This window comes from Diospyros lotus, chromosome 8 (assembly GCF_014633365.1).
Source record: "Diospyros lotus cultivar Yz01 chromosome 8, ASM1463336v1, whole genome shotgun sequence".
Taxonomy (NCBI): Eukaryota; Viridiplantae; Streptophyta; class Magnoliopsida; order Ericales; family Ebenaceae; genus Diospyros; species Diospyros lotus.
Genome location: NC_068345.1, coordinates 40,728,739 through 40,736,032, shown reverse-complemented (window position 1 = coordinate 40,736,032; position 7,294 = coordinate 40,728,739). Strand labels below are relative to the sequence as shown.

The window sequence follows — 7,294 nt, the reverse complement described above, 5'->3', positions numbered from 1 at the left end:
CCAATTATTTGAGCTTTATTTTCTGTTCTAATGATTCCGATTTGTTTGGATGAACTTTAGTTCATTTCTACACACTCAATGTTAACATTACACAAGCACAATTACCATACATTTGGAAACTTAGAGAGCTGTTTTTTTCATGTTTTAATTTTCAATTTTGAATTCGTTTTGAATGTTTGTTTTGAAATGATTGGAAACACGTTCTTTTTGTTATTTAAAAAAATTATTTTTTCAAATAAAAAAAAGTTAAAAATGAGTTTATTTTGAAATTTTAAAAAAAATTATTTTATAATATTTTATTTAATAAATTTGATTATTTAGTAAATTAGAACAGATTAATGCTAGTATATATATTATTAAGTAATATATATATATTTTGAAGTTGGTGAATTTTATAATTTTATTTTCTTATAAAAATAAAATACAAACAAAAAATAAATTAACTTTTGCAATTCGTGGTTGAAGAGACGATCAAAGTAAGGTGGGTTGTTGATGGCCAGCCTAGACGAGAAGCAGAGACGAATAGCATAGGCGAACAACGAAGATGAGGTGAGGCCGCAATTCAAATGGTGGCAATGGCTGAAGGCGGATGATGATGGCCATTCGGTGGTTGGAGGCGATGGATCTGGGTTGTTGGTTGCAATGCAAGATGAGTGAACGACGTTGACGACGGAAGGCATGTGTGGCCAAATAATGGGGGTGATCGACAACTGCTCGCAATGGCAAGCGCGATTAACTGCTGAGTCTTGAAGAGAGAGAAGAAAGAAGAGAGTAGGAAAAGAAGAGAAGAGTCAATCTAGATCTTGGAGAAAGAAGATGAGAGCAATCTTTGCTGTTTTTTGGGTTCTGAAAATTTGAGTGTTTATGATGAAAATCGATAAAATGATTTTTTATTATTTTAATTTTTTTTATTTTTAAAAATATAAAAATAAACACATTTTTATTATTTTAAAAATTAAAAATTAAAAATTAAAAGGGATCTGAAAATTGCATAGAGAAGAGAGCCTTTTCTTTTCACAAGGGTATAGGCTCAACCAGCAATGACAGTACACGATTTTTAGTTTCACCATCTTGATTACTGTACCCATCTCCATACTGATACATATAATGTGCCATTCTAACAAGATTCAACATAATCTCAATGAAAGATTTTTGCAATGGAGAATTTGCAACACGGTACCAATTCACCTTTTTCCATGTCTGCCTCATCAATTCTCTCATGTGCTTGAGAGAAACTTCCTCAGAAGCGCCAATCTCATTTACATGTGACACTCTATTGATTTTGGAACATCCCCTTTCTTCAACTCATCCTGTGCCCATCAAAAACATTGAGAAACTTGAATCATTAGAGGAGTTATTTTACAGAGGGCTCCCAAAAGTACTCCCAGTTGATGCTTCCCATACTGTTGAAGTTCCATAGTCATCACAAAGTCGAAAAATCACTGATGACCAGTATAGTATCTCTGGATTGCTTTCTAGAAATTCTAATGCCTCTGTTTTTATTGGTTTTGTTACAGAGAGGTAAGCCTGAACTGCTATCACAGATCCTGTTATTGAAATCCATCCATTGTTAATGTATTCATCCATCGTTGGTTTATATCGACTGTGGTACCATTGCGCTTCCACCAAGTATGATTTGAATAAACCTATCCACTGAATAAGATATTGAAATTGCATGAGGAAAGGTAAGAAGACATGGAAGGGAAGAATAAATAAGAAAGTAGATACAACACTGCTTTCTTAAGGTGCAGTAAAACATCTGAGTCCTGTTCTTTAAGGATATCATAAACCATTTCATTCACCAAGTTGTAAAGTGCCAGGAAACACATCTTCATGTAGTCTGGTAATTGCTTCATTGCATTGATATCCCATCTGAAAATACACAAAATTTAGATGAAAAAAGATTCACTGGCAGAGTCTTGATGGAAGAACTAGACAATGGTGCATTTCTTTTCTTCTTTTCTTTTTTCCTTTTTTTGAGTTGTCTGCTAACCTCTCAATGGCATCAGTCAAGAGCTCAAGTTCATCCAAGGTACCATAGAGATCATATATATCATCTGTCACTGTAATTAGAGCTATTGCCCTTGTCAACATTCTTCTGCAGTAGCTATGTTGAGGCTGTGAAGTTATCCCAACAGTCCACAGATAAGATTCGACCAACCTATCTCTAGCAAAGCTCATCTTCTCTCCCAGACCAATGTTCTTCCACCACCTGCACTTTGATGGAATTTATCACTGTCAGTCAAGGTAAAATAGATTTGAGAGTCTTTGCAACTAGAAAAATGGTCTTGAAGACTACTTTTCTACCTTAACATATCTTTTAGTTCTTCCTGGTGCAATCCTTGCACAATATTGAAATCCAGCTTAGCAAGCTCAAGTAGAACAGGATTCATGTCATCCTTTTTCCCATATGCATCTATGAAACCATCTTGTCTCTAATCTTGGCATCCTCCAATGTAGTGGAAGCTCCATTGCATGGCTTACTTCCATGGTGAGATTTCGATCTTCATCCTTTTCAAGGCCTTTTAAGTGCTTGCTAGTGAAGAGCCAAGCATCCTCCATGATAGTTTCATCTTCTAAAGAGAAGTAAGAGGCTTCGTACAAACTCAGCATTCCTTTGATATCTCCAGAAATGCTATCCTTGAAACTTTCCATCTTCTTGAACCTGTCAAAAACCTCTGTGCATACAGGAAAGGACAAAAGAAAAAAGGTCATCCTCTATGCTATGCTATTTCTCCATGTGGTTTTTGTTTATGCTCACGTTACCTTCTGGGACATGGTAGCCATGTTGCCTAAGAATTCAAAATTCTATTGTTGTCGCATACAAATCACCTTTGTTCCAATTATTCTTCATGTTTCTGTTGATGTTCTTCAATGTATTCGTTATCTCCTCCTCAAAATGATAAGCCAGTCCAAGTATTTGGAAGGTATCAATAAACTCCAGTTGATCCAGTGGCTTGACCATGCTGCTTAGAATCTTCTTGGCATCTTCCTTTAGCTTATCTGCTTTTATTTTGTATGCCTTTCCCTGCGGAATTATGTTCTTAGCTGGTGATCAGGATATTAAACCGAGGATATCCAGTAATTGACCTAGACAAAAACAGGTAGTCTAATACTTGCAATATCACAAACATATGTGTGTGTGTGTGTATATATATATATATATATATATATACTTACCGCATAATTGTTACATAGAGACAGCGGATAGTTGTAGTCCCAAATGCATGGTTGGTAGTTACCTGATCGCCTTACAATTGGTGCAACCATTTTTATACGACTGTCACAAGGGACAATCTTTGTAACCTTGAAATTGAAGCAAGCTTCCAGTGAGCCAAATCTAGTAGCTTGTAATTTAGGGGAGAAGTTTAGAGGGATTGAAGTAAGGAGACAAGCAGCCATAGAACTAAGCTTCTAGCTTTAGCTGCAATACTGTAAAGTCCCCTTGGGCTTTTCTAGAACCAAACAAACAAACTCAACTGAATGTTCCAGATCTCTGGATTGCAGTCACTCATAAAACTACATAGTATATGACTGTAGATATAACTACATAATCTGAGGCCCATATCTCAATTTTTATACTTGTTTTAATTTTAAATGGGTAATTGGGGATGCATTGCCATCCCTGAACATAGATAATTTAATTCATTGTTCTTAACATAAGATGGTGTGGCGAGTTATACTCTCAATGCTGTTGCTGACTTGATACAAATTTTGTAGGAGCCAACAATGTTCCTGTGGCACAGCAAACTATGAGGGCCTGATATGTTCGATTTCTACTTACTTCTAGGTGCCGAGTAGTGTCATTACTAAATGCTTTAATCCCAAGTCTTGGAGCTCCTAATGGAGGAAGTTCAATTGTTAACTCTGTAGCATCTGATGTATCAGAAGATCAGATGATCCTGTTCCCCAATGCTTCAAACATTGTGTTTTGGTTCTTGGTTTGCCTCTCTCGAGGCATCATGCGCACTGGAAGATGCCTCTCTCGAGGCATCTTTTAGTGTGAAACTATCTGGTTTGGTTTTTTAATTATCTATCTTTTGTTTTGCAAACTAGCAAAACTCTTTTCCTATTGAGTAATGCTATTCATCTAGATTGGAGATAGATTTTTACTCTAGGTGGCACCTTTTCATTGGACAATGAACAATGCTATTCATTATGCACCTTTTCATTACCTAATGAAAAAGTGTCACCTAGATCCATCTCTAGTTTAGATAAATAGCATTATTCTTTCCTGTTGAATAGAACATAAATTTGGTTGGAACTATAAAGCATGTGCTCGTATGATTCGAATTTGGATTTGAGGATGCGGGCTGTATTTTGTTTCACTTTCTTATGTACATCTTGAATTTGTGGCTATTTTTACCCATACCATTGGAACTCCTTTATATTGATTGAACCTGTTGTTGAGAAATAACACCGAATTAGAGTAAAGTCGTAACTAATAATTTGAGAAAAATAATTGGACACACAAATTTTACATGAAACTCCCTCAAATAAATTAAGGTAAAAACCACAGGCAATGATAGAAGAATTCTCTATAAAAAATAATAAGAGTTACAACTTTCTCTTTAAATTATAAAAAGATAACAATAATATTCTCTCTTAAAAATAAGAGAAAATACTCTTTAATTTTCTCTCTCTATTTTTCTCTCTCTCTGCAAATGGGATATTTAGAGACTTGGGATGCTCAACAAATGAGTTGGGGAGCCAATTTATAGGCCTCCCTTATGCATTAAAAATGTGTTTGGCAGTAAGGGGCACCGCATTCCACCAATTTTTATTGCTACACCCACTTCTTTTGATTTTCTCTTTTCACATTTGGTAAACATTTCGGCGCCCTCCTCGTCCACTGTTAATTTCTTTTTCAGAGCTTCCAATTTTTCTTTGCTTATTTTGTGGCTGGGCACCTTTCACTTTTTGACTTTTCAACAATCTCTCACTTGAAGATTTGATTGAGGATCAATCAATCTTTATACCATTATTTTTCCTTACCATTCCCTATTGCTTATGTCTCTGCTAGGCCACTAGAGGGTCGACACCAAACAAACTTGTCAGTATTGATTGCCCTTGTCATGAAATCTGTTAGGTTATCTTTAGTATGAATTTTCTACATATCCATTATTTCCTCCTCCACTTTCTCATGAACGAAGTGGTATTGAACTCGAATGTGTTTTGTCTTTGAATGAAATAATGGATTCCTTGCAAGATGCAAGTCACTCTGACTATCACAAAATAGATAAATCTTCTCTTGTTCGTGCCCGAGTTCCTCCAATACCATTTTCAACCATACTACTTCTTTACTAGTTCATGTAGTTGCTATATATTCTGCTTTTATTGTTGACATAGCCACAACTGACTATAGTTTTGAAACCCAACTTACAGCTTCGCCAGTAAAAGCAAACACATATCCTGTGGTGGATTTGATTTTGTCAATATCACCTGCATAATCTGAGTCAACATATCCTCTAACAATAAATTTTGATCCCCTATAACACAATGCAACATTTGTGGTCCCCTTAATGTATCTCATGACCCTTTTCACAGCATTCTAATGCTCTCTACTAGGATTCGCGCTATATACCAACTAACCACTCCCACTGCATGTGCAATGTCTAGTCTTGTACACATCATAGTGAATATTAAACTTTTTACTGTTGATGCATACAATACTTGAGACATATCCATCATCTCTACTTCACTACTAGAGCTTAAACTGGAGGATAATAATTTGAAATTAACAGGAAGTAGGGTAGAAATTCATTTACAATCTTGTATATTGAAGCGCCACAAGATTTTCCTTAGGGAGTTCCTTTGAGAAAGCCAAATCTTCCTGCTATTTTTGCCTCAGTGAATTTGCATCCCTAGAATCTTGTTTGTCGGTCCTAAGTCCTTTATTTCAAACTCCCTAGCCAACTATACCTTCAATTCTTTAATACGATCTTTTTTGGGGACTGTTACCAACATGTCGTCTACATATAATAGTAAAATAGTATAATTATTTTCACCAAACCTCTTGAAATATGCATAAGGGTCTACATTAAGTTTGCTGTATCCAAGACTCATAATGAAGGAATCAAATCTCTTATACCAACATCTTGATGCCTATTTGAGACCATATAAAGATTTGTTTGACTTGTAAACTAAGTTCTCTTTTCCTTTTTCTTCAAAACCTTCTGGTTGAAGCATATATATTTATTTTTCAAGATCTTCGTGAAAAAAAACAATCTTCACATCTAGTTGCTCTAAATGTAAGTCAAATATAGCACACATTGCTATGACTACTTGAATTGTAGTAATTCAAACAACAGGAAAAAATATCTCATTGAAATCAAACCCTTTTTTCTGAGCGTATCTTTTTACCACTAGTCTTGCACAATGCCGCTCCACTTAATCATTGCTATTATGCTTGATCTTATACACCCATTTGTTACCAATAGGCTTTCTTCCTTGTGGTAACGACCCAAGTTCCCAAGTTTGTTCTCATGAAGAGCTTCAATTTCTTCCTGCATTACTGCCATCCACTGAGATGCATCTGAATTGCTCATTGTTTCTTGAAGAGTTGATGACTTGTCATTCTCTGTTAGAAGACAGTATGCAACATTGTTCTCCATAATATAATCCGAGTGTCAACCTGACCATTTTGTCAAGTGACTTGATAGACGAATTTTTGGTGCCTTTAATACAATTGGTTCTTATTCCTCATGCTTTGGTGCTGTTTCAGAAGAATCCTTTTGTTTAGACTCCTTTTCTACTTATACCACTATAATATTTGAATTTTCTTTTACTGTGCTATCATCGCCTTCTTTCTTCTGTAGTTTATCTTTTACAAAGATAACATCTCTATTGACTATAATCTTCCAGGTAGTAGGATCCCACAAACGATACCCCTTCACTTCGTCAGGATACCCCAAGAATAAGAATTTTCTGGATTTTGGATCCAGCTTTATAGTTTTTTGGGCATTATACATCACGCACACTAGACTTCCAAATATATGGAGGTTTGAATAATCAACTTTCTTCTCAACCCACATCTCTATCGGTGTCTTTAACTCAATTGTAGTTAATGAGGCTCAATTTATCATATAACAGGCAGCATTAACAACTTCTTCCTAGAAAAACTTTTCTAAACCTACAATTCCCAACATTGCTCTTATTCTTTCTAACAAGATTCTGTTCATCCACTCTGTCACTCTATTTTTTTGAGGAATGTATGCCATAATAAACTATTTTTTGATGCCTTCTTGATTACAGAATTCAATAAATTCATTGGTAGTATATTCTTATCCGTTAT

At 35.3% G+C, this 7,294-nt stretch overlaps 1 pseudogene; it reads right to left on the bottom strand.

The window, feature by feature from the left end:
• Positions 1-1,014: 1,014 nt before the first annotated feature.
• On the bottom strand, positions 1,015-6,614 carry LOC127808662 (terpene synthase 10-like; annotated as a pseudogene).
• Between the last annotated feature and the right edge of the window lie 680 nt (positions 6,615-7,294).